The sequence below is a fragment of the Camelina sativa genome, chromosome 1, assembly GCF_030686135.1.
Source record: "Camelina sativa cultivar CO46 ecotype springtype chromosome 1, ASM3068613v1".
NCBI lineage: Eukaryota > Viridiplantae > Streptophyta > Magnoliopsida > Brassicales > Brassicaceae > Camelina > Camelina sativa.
Window position 1 is genome coordinate 12,733,872 of NC_141880.1, and position 14,173 is coordinate 12,748,044.

At 33.1% G+C, this 14,173-nt stretch overlaps 1 pseudogene; it reads left to right on the forward strand.

Moving 5' to 3' along the window:
- Positions 1–11,043: 11,043 nt before the first annotated feature.
- Positions 11,044–13,185, forward strand: LOC147949841 (replication protein A 70 kDa DNA-binding subunit B-like; annotated as a pseudogene).
- The last annotated feature ends 988 nt before the right edge of the window (positions 13,186–14,173 follow it).

Here is a 14,173-nt window from a genome sequence, read left to right on the forward strand (position 1 = left end):
AGAAAAACAAAAATGTTTTTTACTTTCTTTTCGGGTGTAACAATGCTCATATATCTTTGGAAAAGTTCCACTTTACAATAACCACAAATTTGTTACTTAAAAAACTTTAAAAGTGCTTTTCGTTATCGCTAACTCAAAAAAAATTGACGGACATTTATATATATTGGCCGCAGGATATTTAGGTAACTTTACTTTAAAAGTGCTATTCACATCCCTAACTCTAATAAGATTCCTCATCTCTTTGAACTTAATCCTCCCAAGTGTCCTTGTTAAAATGTCTGCCTTTTGCTCACTTCCAGGAATATGCTCTATCTCTATTTTCCCATTCTCGACACACTCTCTTATGAAGTGGATCCGCCTATGTATGTGCTTGCTTTGGCCATGGGACACTGAATTTTTTGTCAACGCAATTGTAGACTGATTATCAAGTCGTATTGTAACCTTCTCACATGGAGCTCCAGTGATTTAACAAAGCAGTTCTTGTAACCAGATGGCGAGTTTAGCTGTCTCTGTTCCAGCCATGAACTCGGTTTCACAAGAAAACAGAGCTACCACATCCTGCATCTGTGAACACCACGTTATCACAACTCTTTAACATCCTTTCTCATATCTATATGTCATAATTTGATAGGTTTATTTTTAAAAAATAAAATAAAATTTAATTGGATTATATGTTTATATTAAAATATTAATAAATAAAATCTAAGAACTCAATTTGTTGAGTATCACCGATGCAAATGCTCTAACACAGTTATACTGAATACATTATTCGCTAATCTAAAATCCGAGACGTAGACTGAAAGAATACATAATTCCAATTCCTTTCATACTCCAAATGGCATAAAACTTAGCGGGAAAGAAAAGTAACAACGTATTATAAGCTTCCTTTATTTAATAACAAGTAATCAAGATTTGGTAAATGAATCTTCACACTTGAATCAAAAGCATAAGGCAACTTAGTGAATCAATTGGCAATCCCGTCAGCCACAACACTCTTGATATAATGCTTCTTAAGCTTTCTCCGTCGAATGTGATTCTCCTGCGTATTAATTTCACTTAGCTCTGCATCTACACAACTACTAAGATTACTAAAGTGAGAATAAGAGAACTTACCAGTACTGGTTGTGTAACACAAATTCATCCGTTGCTACTTTCTTCCCATCATCATTGTGGTTCCAATGGTATATGGCGTGTGTTCGGTTCTTTATCTCCAGAGTAGAGTGCTTGTAGCTAGCTTCTAGAAATGCAGAATAATCCGGCTGTGGCTCCCTAAACTTGAAACAAAAAGGCCACACTGTTCTCATTATCCAAAAATATAAATACTACACATAACCTCATAAAATGACAAATAATAGAACAAAAATGTTACATTCCAAAATTGATGAGGAACAAATAGAACAAAAGAAAAAACAAATATTAAAATTCTTTTTATTTTTATTTTAAAATAAATAGAAATTATGTTTATTAATAATATTTCAATCTTATAATACAATAATATTTATCTTTTTCACAGTATATTGGCAAAATTATTTTTGATACAAAATTTCATGTAAAATAAATCTGAAGGCTTTATTTAAAAATTGTATAAATAGTAAAATAAAGTTTAAAGATGTTTATATAGTAAATAAAAACTAAATAATATTTTAATTTATTCTTAAAATTTTATTGTAGGTTAATATTAACTATCAATATTTAATATGATGTATTTAAAATTTAATTCACATATTTATTTTTAAATTAAATATAAAATTTATTTTATATATATTAAAAGTAGTATTTTTATTGATTGATTGATTTAATATTTAATATAATTTAAAAAATATTATTATTGTTTTGTCACCAATTATTATTTTGTTTATTCTCTGCATTTTTTTCTTTCATCCCTCAAAAATTATTTATTACTTTGCACATGTATTTATTATTCATTTTCCTTTTATCTATACAACTAGAAGGAATGTGATATGGCGAAAAGAGTTGGGTATGTTTCTTTAAATTGGGCTTTATATATATGTCATATTGGGCTTTATTACTTTGGTTTTAGTTAGTGAATTTTATAATCCCTCGTTTACGAAAAGAAAAAGGTTAAATTGTGTCTGCAAGTTTTTTGTAACTGATTTGGTAGCGTTGAGGCAGATATGGGATTAAGCTTAATTGGGTGGCGAAACCTCTCGTAAGAAGTTGAGACTTGTACCAATTTAAAGACTTTTTTTTTCGTCTGACAATTTTATCATTGTCTTACAATTCAAAGACTTTTTCTCCTTTCGGGTTTGAGAGTTTCATCTCTTTGAGGGCATAGTAAACTCTAGAGTGAGCCATGGTGGTGTCGATCGACACCAAGTTGTTCTGGTTCGACCAGATTGAGTTTTTGATCGATTTGGTTCGGTTTGGTTTGTGGAAACCATTGAACCGGGATACCTAAGTGGGTTTCGACGACAAGAAGGGTTTTAGAGTTTGTTTTGTTGCCGCTTTGTTGTTTTGGAGAGAAAAGGGAGAAAACTTGGTTTTTGAGCTTTATAGAGAGATTTGTGAGATTCTTGGCTGTTTCTTGAGAGATCCAAGGCTAGGAAGGAGTTAGAGGCTTGTTAGGAGGGTGGGATTCGTTGCTGTTGTTCAGAGACTTCATGCTAAGAGGTGAGTGCATGACCATGGCTAATCTAAGCCTTTGATTTCCTTGTTCTTGCTTGTTTGTTGTTGTTTTGTGTGTTTTCTTGCTGGGGATTGGTTGCTACAGGTTTCTAAGGATGTTTCCGGCTTGGGTTTTGAGTATTGGACGAGTTGGTGGAGTTTGGGAGCGAAATTCGACTCTCGACTTCGCAGCGGATCGCAGTTGCAGGTGGAGTGTCGATCGACACCAGCAAAATGGTATCGATCGACACTGTGGGGTAGTGTCGGTCGACACCAATGTCAGTGTCGGTCGATACTTGGCTTGTGTCGTTTGACACCTCCCTTCCAGCGAGATGATGTTTGTTTTCCTGGTTTGTATGTTTTGTTTGTTGTTTGTTTGGAACATTAGAATCTCTGTTGCTTGTGTGTATAGCCCAGTAGATGGGAGGATTGTCTCCCTGAGTGTTTATCAAATACTCATGCATCTCAATTTATGTTTGTGGTGCAGGTAAAGGCAAAGTGTGATCGTGGAATCAAGGCAATGAAGAGGAGGATGTCCTAGGGACTCGATTGGATGTTGTCTGGTATTGTTAGGTTGCTAGAGTTGGGTCTTTAGAACTTGCTAGGTTGATGGTTCCTTGTTTCATGTTGTTTGATATTGGAATGGTTATGTTTTGGATATTGGTTATTGAATATTATTGGATATTGGTATTTGTTATTCCACTGTTGGTTGTGATTGTGGTTAGGTGGCTAGTGGGTATAGGACCACTAGTTATATTTTACTATTATTATTTTTTATTATTATTTATTTATTTAAAATAAAAAACGGGTCGGGTCGTTTCAGTTTGGTATCAGAGCCCTTACGGTTCTAGGTTTGGGTTCACTAGGCTTTGTGCTGTATATGTTTGGGGATTGCATGTTTTGATTGATTATGTGAGTTAGTCAATTGTGTGTGGCATGGAGTCCTAGAACATCCTCTTCGAGCCTACAGTGTGATTCCACAGTGAGTTTTTGTTTTTGTGTTTTTGTGTTATGTTAAGATTGCTTGTTAACCTCTGTTCTTGGAAGTACAATGGTTAAAGGTGTTTGACTTGTTGGTCGTGGACATGGGTGTTGTCGTGGTCGTGGTCGGGCGGGTTCCCGAGGCCAGCGAGTGTGTGGTCCAGAGTTCCACGAGGAGGTACGTCGTAGGATCGCAAGCGTATCAGGAGGGACCAGAGGGGGTAGCCGGTTAGCGTGTCGGGGGTGCTGGGAACCCAAGTGTGGGGTTGCAGCAGGTGGAGCCCAGGGTCAAGATGATCGCTTGGCAGATCTCTTAGCGTGCTGTGGGAGCGATTACCGAGAGGGGTACCAGTGCAGGCTCTAGTTGTACCGCATGTGGCAGGTGCAGTCGAGGGCTGCGGATGTTGAGGACTATCCATATTTTGTTAAGAGGATGGAGCAGTTGTAGATGACCGGTACGAGAGTCTTCTCGAGAGGTATCGAGCCTAGTGGGGCAGATAGGTGTTCATATGCAGTTGGATCAAATACTTCTCTGTTTGGTGGGTAATCCAGGTTGTTATGAGAAGTTGAGAGGGTAGGTGTAACATTGCAATGTTATACTCGGGCCACAGGAGGTATTTTTGGTCGGGAGATGTTTATAGTCGTTAAAGATTGTTGCTCCTGAGGAGATGGTGATTCTCCTGAATACCGATAGCTCGAGGGGCTGGGGGCTGTGAGAGTGGCAGAGGGGATTATGTTCCCCTGAGGGGATGAGTAGTTCCCCTGATACCGAGATATTGAGGATTGTGGTCCAAGAGTGAGACGGTATAACTCAAATACGCTGGTCTGAGAGTGAAATCGGTATGGCTCGAAGGTTGCTACCTAAGGGTAGAGGAGTTGGGAGCAAGCAATGCCTAAGACGTGAGTATAAACTAACCGATTGAATGTAGACCTCGAGAGATTGACGGTGGTTTAATCTCGGTTTTTGGATGTGTTGACCAATGGGTCAGGGTTTTGTGACCAGAGCGGTTATTAATGTGTGGCTGTTGCACCAGGATTGTGAGGCTGGTGGTGCTGGAGTCCCGGGAAGGGGAGTTGCAGCAGGTTTGAGCCGGGAAAGACAAGATACATAAGTTCACGAGAAGCCTTCATGGCAGGATAATCTAATCGTTGCGACGATGTTGGATTACGTTCATTGGATATGGACAGGGTTGCTAGATTCAAGGTTTTGGTAAGCTTGCTGAGGGAAACAAGGCAAGTAGTTTGAGTTGGCGGCTTGCAAAGCATTTGATGCGGTGAATCAGAATGTGCGAACGTATGGTACTTGTTTGTTTTATTACGCTTGTATTGATGATTTGCTGTGGAGAATTGCTAAGCGAAAAGCTAAATTTGTAATACGCTATCTTGTGGAAGTTTCCTTAAGAGACAAGTTGCTAGAGGTTCTTGGGTGGACAAGAGGTGTTGATATCCGGGTGGTGGTGAGTTGATGTCAGCATACTTGATTAGTAGTCTAGTAGAGCTGAGGAAGAAAAATAAGGGGTTCTTACGTCTTATCACTTCACCGTAGGGAGTGTCGGTGTTGTTCGTCAAGTAGAAGGACGAGGTATGGGTTTATGAGTTCGTGGCAATGTCGTTGGGTTGACAAATGCGCCAGCAGCGTTTATGAGATTGATGAACAACGTGTTTCAGGAGTTTCGAGAGATCCAAGGCTAGGAAGGAGTTAGAGACTTGTTAGGAGGGTGGGATTTGTTGATGTAGTTCAGAGACTTCCTGCAAAGAGGTGAGTGCATAACCATGGCTAATCTAAGCCTTTGATTTCCTTGTTCTTGCTTGTTTGTTGTTGTTTTGTGTGTTTTCTTGATGGGGATTGGTTGCTACAGGTTTCTAAGGTTGTTTTCGGCTTGGGTTTTGAGTATTGGACGAGTTGGTGGAGTTTGGGAGCGAGATTCGACTTCGCAGCGGATCGCAGTTGCAGGTGGAGTGTCGATCGACACCAGCAAAATGGCATCGATCGACATTGTAGGGTAGTGTCGGTCGACACCAATGTCAGTGTCGTTCGACACTTGGCTGGTGTCGGTCGACACCTCCCTTCCAGCGAGATGATGTTTGTTTTCCTGGTTTGTATGTTTTGTTTGTTGTTTGTTTGGAACACTGTAATCACTGTTTCTTATGTGTATAGCCCAGTAGATTAGAGGATTGTCTCACTGAGTGTTTATCAAATACTCATGCATCTTAATTTGTGTTTGTGTTGCAGGTAAAAACAAAGTGTGATCGTGAAATCAAGGCAATGAAGAGGAGGATGTTCTAGAGACTCGATTGGATGTTGTCTGGCATTGTTAGGTTGCTAGTGTTGGGTCTTTAGAACTTGCTAGGTTGTTGGTTCCTTGTTTCTTGTTGTTTGATATTGGAATGGTTATGTTTTGGATATTGGTTATTGAATATTATTGGATATTTATTGGATATTTATTGGATACTGGTATTTGTTATTCCGCTGTTGGTTGTGATTGTGGTTAGGTGGCTAGTGGGTATGTGACTACTAGTTATTATTATTATTATTATTATTATTATTATTATAATTATTATTATTATTATTATTATTATTATTATTATTATTATTATTATTATTATTATTATTATTATTATTATTATTATTATTATTATTATTTATGTATTAAAAAAAAAACGGGTCAGGTCGTTTCAGCTAGCGTTGAAATCCATGCTGTGGTTCCCTAAACCTGAAACAAAAAGGCCACACTATTCTCATTATCCAAAAATATAAATACTACACATAACCTCATAAAATGAAGAATAATAGAACAAAAATGTTACATTCCAAAATTGATGAGGAACAAATAGAACAAAAAAAAGAACAAATATTAAAATTTATTTTTATTTTATTTTAAAATAAATAGAAATTATGTTTATTAATTATATTTCAATCTTATAATACAATAATATTCATCTTCTTCACAGTATATTGGCAGAAAATTATTTTTGATACAAAATTTCATGTAAAATTAATCTGAAGGCTTTATTTAAAAATTGTCTGAATAGTAAAATAAATTTTAAAGATGTTTATATCGTAAATAAAACTAAAGAATATTTTAAGTTATTCTTAAAATTTTATTGTAGGTTAATATTAACTATAAATATTTAATATGATGTATTTAAAATTTAATTCACAAATTTATTTTTAAATCAATTTAAAATTTATTTTATATATATTAAAGTAGTATTTTTATTGATTGATTTATTTAATATTCAATATAATTTAACAAATATTATTATTGTTTGGTCACCCGTTATTATTTTGTTTTTTCTCTGCATTTTTTTCTTTCATTCCTCAAAAATTGTTTATTTTGTTCTACATTATTTTTTTTTCATTCATTCTCCTTTTTTGTTCCTCTAATGGGCTGTAGAGCTGATCCAAGTAGGAATGTGATATGGCGAAAAGAGTTGGGTATGTTTCTTTAAATTGGGCTTTATATATATGTATTGGGCTTTATTACTTTGGTTTTAGTTAGTGATATTTATAATCCCTCGTTTAGGCAGATGTGGGATTAAGCTTGATTGGGTGGCGAAATCTCTCGTGAGAAGTTGAGACTTGTGCCAATTTAAAGACTTTTTTTTTTGTCTGACAATTTTATTATTGTCTTACAATTCAAAGACTTTTTTCTGCAGTCGAGTTTGAGAGTTTCATCTCTTTGAAGGCAGAGTAAACTCTGGAGTGAGCCGTCATGGTTATCTTGCACCAGGATTAGGCAGTCTCTGCATATTTTCTTAGGCATCTTTTCTACCAAAAATAAGAATATCTGTTTATGAGGCTTGGCTCAATCTAGAAATTGTCAGTTTGGAAAAGACAAATGAACGTATGTAATAGTAGATAGTAGTCTATTTTGGGAGCTGTTCGGTTTATTCAATTCGCTAGCATTGAAATTCAGATTGTGGTTTCCTAAACCTAAAATAAAAAGGTCACAGCGTTGTCGTTATCCAAAAATATAAATACTACACATAACCTCATAAAATGACTAATAATAGAACAAAAATGTTACATTCCAAAATTGATGAAGAACAAATAGAACAAAAAAAACAAATATTAAAATTTGTACTTGTCCTTTTATTATAAAGGGAATATCTTAATTAATAATATTTTAATTTTAATTTTGACTTTGAAAATGATATTATATTTTATGTCCCGTTTAGTATCATCTCAATATTTGTTATAATTTGCAACCATACAAAAGTGGATTCATGTAAATCGTCTTTCATGCACAATACTTCACAATTTTTATAATAGTTAAAATAATAAAAATATATATCATAAGTTTTACTTTATGTTTTCTCCCCTAGACAGAAAATTTTCCAATATAACACAACAGTATTATTATAAGATACATTACAATTACATTAATTATCATGGCAATTATAGTTCATTTTCATCTCTTTCTTATTAATCATGACACATTTTTCAAACATTTTTTTTCAGTCTTTTTATTTCATGAAATTGATCTATCCATCATAAGTAAAAACTTCTTTTTGTAAATTTATAAACATTTCCTCCTTTAGGAGCGTAAAACTACTACTTTTTCATTTTTTTACTAAATATTTAATTTGAATCAACTTGTGTATCTTGGACACAACACAAGTTGAATTCGAATTCTCTATTTGAATTCTCTTTAAAGTCAAGACGCCAATTTTCTGGATTCAAATAAGAGATTTTTAAATTCTTCCAGTCAGTTACCTTTTATTCCATGTGGGAAATATATCATATTCCTAAGAAAAAATGACAATTTGGATGATAACAATATTTACATTACAAACTATTAACCTTTATCAAGGACCAAACAAAACCTATATACATTCTTTAACCATGAAATAAACTCTTTGTTTTGGTATTACCGTTTTATAAAATTCTTTTGAGTTCATTATCTAGATCGAATATATATATATATATATATATAGTGATACTAAATGATTTTAAAATAATAAAAAAAAAAAAACTAAACACTTAGCAAAAATTCACAATGAAATCAAATTATTTTTTTTAACATTCATTATAGGGTAGAAGAGATGTTTTCATTAATGTTTTCAAAATATGATCAACCAAATATGAGAGAAAAATTTACTATATATATATATATATATATCTAAACTAAATAAATGAAAATTTTACTATATATATCTCTAAACTAATTTACATAATTTCAATGGCAATTGAAGTAAGCAAATGATTAATTTTGAAAAATGTTCAAAATAGACTTCTCTTTTAATAATATTAAGATTTTCACCTACAAAGCGATTCAAAAATAATTTACTATATGTGATTTTGAAGAAACTTGAGACAATCTGAATAAAGGAGACCATATGAAAAAGCAACGAAAATACATATTTGATGACTTTAAAATTTATTTGATTTTTAATATATTTACAATACATTAAAACTTAATAAAATTAGTAAGATACATTATACATTATTGATATTAATTATCATGATGGTTGTAGTTCATTTTTATCTCTTTCTAGTAAAGCATGTCACATCTTTCAAACGTTTTTGCATATATGCATATGCCTCTATATTCTAATAAGTTGATCAATCCATCTCAGATAATTATTTTTTAAAATAACATTTTCGGCCTCTTTTTATGTTTAACATGTTCTTTGTGTTTTTGTTTAACATTTTAGTTGCATTTTTGTGCATTACCGGCAATAAAAAGTTTTTTTTTTCACCCTTCATGAACAACTACTCCATCAAGATCTTGAATATTTATTCATAAAAAATTTGTGGGTGCTTCCATGAAGTTTGTGGTGTAGGACCTATGTAATATTCTTGTATTTTTATTTTTCACTATTTTTTTTATGGAATTCAAAGAATAATTAATTTGATATGTTTTTTTTTGTGAAAACAGTGGATACTTGAAAAGTGGGTGACTAGTTACTTATCTAACCGTAATCACATTCAGCAAGAATTACAAACAGGCTACAAACAGGTTTACGAAAGTGTTTGATATTCATTTATGAAATTATTTGATCCATACGCTTATGAAAGTGTTTTGATATTCATTTATGGATTTTTTTTGATCCATTCGTTTCTGGAACTTTTTTATCCTTGTAATTCATAGGAAAAAAACATTCTTCATCTTACATTGAAGATTCCTCCCAAGATTTTTCTATATTTTGCTTCAAAGATTCCTAAAAATTCAGTTTCATATTTGGAAAGACCATAAGTCTTTCTAAAGAAAGTCTTAGGCCATATTTAGATCATGTTGTCTTTTTATTTATTATTTATATTTTTTTTTTCAGTTTTGTAAATATTTTGCAAAATTTCAGGATCTATATGATAATCAAAATTTGCTATTGAATTTCTAGAAAAATCAACTCGCCAATTGTTGAGATTCAAATAAAGAATTTCTAGAATAATGAAAAATGACCGATTGGAGTATTAAAAGTGACTTATTAAGAATCAAACAACATTAAAATATCCATCTTCTTATAATTATTAAAAGAATTATAAGAGAAGTACAAATTGGAGAATGTCCAAAATCCCTAATGTATTTACTCAAATTGCCACTCAATTATTACTAAAAGAGACACTTAATTGAAATTGAGAAGGACAAAATTGACATAAAAAATCACAGATTCGATTTTGAGAGTAGGGTCCGCGTGTTTATTCGATTGCCCACCTTATAACTCGATTGCCTATCCAACTGATTGGATCTTGATATTATGTTGGGCCTCACTATTGTTTTATTGTTTTGTTACCCATGTTGGGCCTGTAGTAGATGAACAAATCCTGCAAAATAAACAATAACGTAATAATAATTAATTGGCCAACAAAATCTAAAACTATCCAAAAATAAATCGAGAAGAGAGAGCCAACTTCTTTGTTATCTGTTCATATCAATTTACGCTTCAAATTTATTATATCTCCAATCAACTTATAATCAGGGTCTCAATTAACTAATTCCATAATAGCATAATTTCTTAACAAACGCAAATCAAGATCGAACATACCTAATTTGGACCTAGACAATCAAAAATTAAATTGAATAAAAAGATTTCTTACTTTACATTCAAGATTATCACAAATCAATCACTTGAAAACCCTACGGTACCAACCTCACTATAAATATATCTATTCTATAACCATTCTAATCTCATCACATCAATCAGCATAGAAAACTCAAATAGCAAAACTCAAACTCCTTTTAGTATTGCAAAATAGCTCAAGCAATTGCTTACCTCCATGATGTCAAGCCCTACAAGACATCCTGAATAGTGCAAGTCCGAGTCCTTCACTCTTGGAAAACTTAAACCACCGCTTTTGGAGAGACCTTTGACATGGTCCTCGCAGATGTACATGTAAGTTAAACTGCAACCTTTTCTTCATCTACCTGTCTAAATTCAAATTGTAGAATGTCAACTCATAAATACACATTATTTCAGGGAACAAAGATACATGCTTCTGTTAAGAAGGATTGTCTGAATCGTTTCGAAAAGTATATGGTGCCTGGTGAATGGAAAGACATTCAACACTTTGGATTGGTTTATGCAGCAGGCCAATTTAGACCAACAATCCATCGTTACAAAATGAATTTCCTGGCTCAAACCATTGTCACAAGGATTGATCTACTGTCTAATGACCACTACATGTCTCTGACTACTTTCAAAGACGTGGAGACTGCTGGTCTAAATGCAAACATTTTAATCGGTAATATATACATTAATTCTCATGGTTAGTCTTATTATTAAAACTGGAATATGATTCTATTTTTGAAATTGTAGACATTGTTGGACAAGTTGTCAATGTGGGTGAAATGGAGACCATAGATGTCAATAGTAAGCCGACCAAGAAGATCTCTTTCCAACTAAGAGATGAGCTGTAAACTACAAACTTCCAACTTTGTTTTCAAACAAACTGTGTGTCTTATTACTAACATCACATACCTTTTAATATCGTAATAGGGATGACAGACTTCCCTGTACTCTTTGGGGATCCTTTGCAGAGCAGTTTTTTGAAGCCTGTTCAAATGCAGATGGTGAGATGGTGATCTGTTTGATACGATTTGCAAAAATCAAGACATACAAAGGTAACATGATTTGATTCTCAATAAGCAAAAAATAATATTTCAACTGTTAAAATAGTAAAATCATATATGTATCCCAATTTTGCAGATGTTCGAAACATAGCAAACTCTTTCAATACTTCGCAACTTATCATCAATCCAAACTACCATGAGATTGTGGAGTTTAAGAACAAGTATATTTTATTAAGTTGATTAAAAATAATTTTAATGGTATTGAAACTAAGATGGTTTATACTTATAATGCAATTGTTGTTTATAGGTTGCCAAATGATGGTCTTGCCCTCCAAGTCATTGACAACAACCCAATGCAAGAATTGATAGTGGCTGCAGGTCCTAAATTTGCTGATCAGTTTCTTATGAGAACTATCGAAGAGGTTTTCAATATGATAGAGGTAATAGAAAAATAAAAAAATATATTAAACTTTAATATAATATAAAGTCTGTTCTATTTCATAACAAGAATAACTAAACCATAGGCATTTTATGAATGCTAGGTTGGGAGGGTTAGGGTCATTTGCACCATATATGCAATAGATACAGACTGGGCTTAGTATTACATTGCATGTAGGAAGTGTAATAAAAATGTTATTCAGGTGGTAACTACTTCTTCGAAACCTTAATTTTATTGTGATTCTTGCAGAGGAATAGTTACTAATGTTCAAGCCAGGTTAGTATATCAAACTTTTGTTCCATATACAACTTGCTTACTTTCATATTCCAGTTTATAAATACCAAATTTTGCACTGCTTACAAAGGTACAAGCTGCATGTTAACGTGATGGACCAGACTGGGCAGATGAAATTGATGCTTTTTGATAGTATGGCTTCTGACATTGTTGGCTGTCCTGTAAGCAATCTTCTGAACGGATCATGGGATGAGGTTATTTTCTAAACTGATCCTCAATTCAACTATGAAAATGTTTCACGGATGCTAGATTTTTAACTATTAAACCAATCGTTAATGAATTCACAGATTGTTGATCTTGAAGCTTTGCCTGATTCTATTAAGAACTTGGTTGGCAAAACATTCAAGTACCTAATATGTGTAGGTCCTGAAAATCTCTTTACTAGATTGGATACCTATAAGGTGTCTAGGGTACTGTCAAATGATATAGGTGAAAAGGAAGAGGAGATTCCAGATGATTCAAATGACCAGGTAAAATATCACAATACGTTTAACTAGATCGGTATATTATTCTTTCATTAGGAAATTTATTAACTCGAATAATTTTATATTGTATCAAGGATCCCTAATGCTTACCTACAGTCCAAACCCAACAAGAACTACTACTCCATCCTCTAAGAGAAAACTGATTGAAGATCTCTCCTCTCCTTTGGATCATTCATCCACTACGAAAAGGCTTTGTCTTGATAGCATAGATGTTGTGAAGATTAAGCAGGAGAAATTAACCAAAGCAGAATTGTTCCGAGAGGCTACAAAGGAAATGAATGACGGCATACCAAAGTTTGTTAAGGTCGAACCAGAGAAATTGGGTTGTGCCAAGCAGAAGAAGTAGAAGTGTTTCAAGATCTGGATGGTGACAAGCGAATAATTGAAGTCTTTGGAGACCTCCAATGCTTTATGTTTTTTTTTTTTTAATTCTATGGAATAGATGATTTCTTCTCTTGATTCTCATTGTTTTCTTCAATTCTATGGAATACATTTACTGGTTTTTATTTTATTATAAGAAATCTCTTTACCGTCAAATTCTGCTTTAACATAGTGTTTTAATATATTTTCTACTAACTGCGTCCATGTGTCCTAAAAGAAGATTAATTAGAAGTTGTGCAAATCATAGAAAATGTAGTGCTAATTTTCTCATATGAATGAATGACCAGACAGTCAACACACAGTTGACTAATATTGTGCAGACTGGTATGATACGTGGATTTTAAATAGAGATTGACCTATGTTGTCATGTTCTACGAGTTTCTATATCTCATAGTATTTCACTAAGAAGATTAACGTGTAAGCTATACAAGCAAATTTGGCGATCGTGACTATTGTGTTTTTGTTTTAAAGAACAATTCTACATAAAAAACCTACACAAAAGACAGGCTATTCTGTCTATCTACTAACATGGACCCAAATATATTATAGGCAGATATCATCATAATAATTACTACCTGGAAAACTTATAGACGCTAAAATTGCGTTCGACAGATGGGTCCCTGCCAATTACATGAAAAATAACATTTAATATACTTTGCGTGAAATCTGTAACAACTAATTTGATTTTATCATGTTACCATAACAGGACAATAATCACATAGTTTCATATCTTTAAAACAAAACATAAGGGATTTGACAAACAAGTTAATGTTCAATCTTAAGAGCATTACTTAAAACCAAAATAATTTTCAACTTCCACATAATCCCTTATAAAACAACATCAAAATATTTCACTTGATTATTCTCAAAACCAACTGATGATAATAGGATGAAGAAGAAAAGAGAATTAACTGAAAAGGTGTTCACTGATGGTTTTACCTCATCAAAGCGAA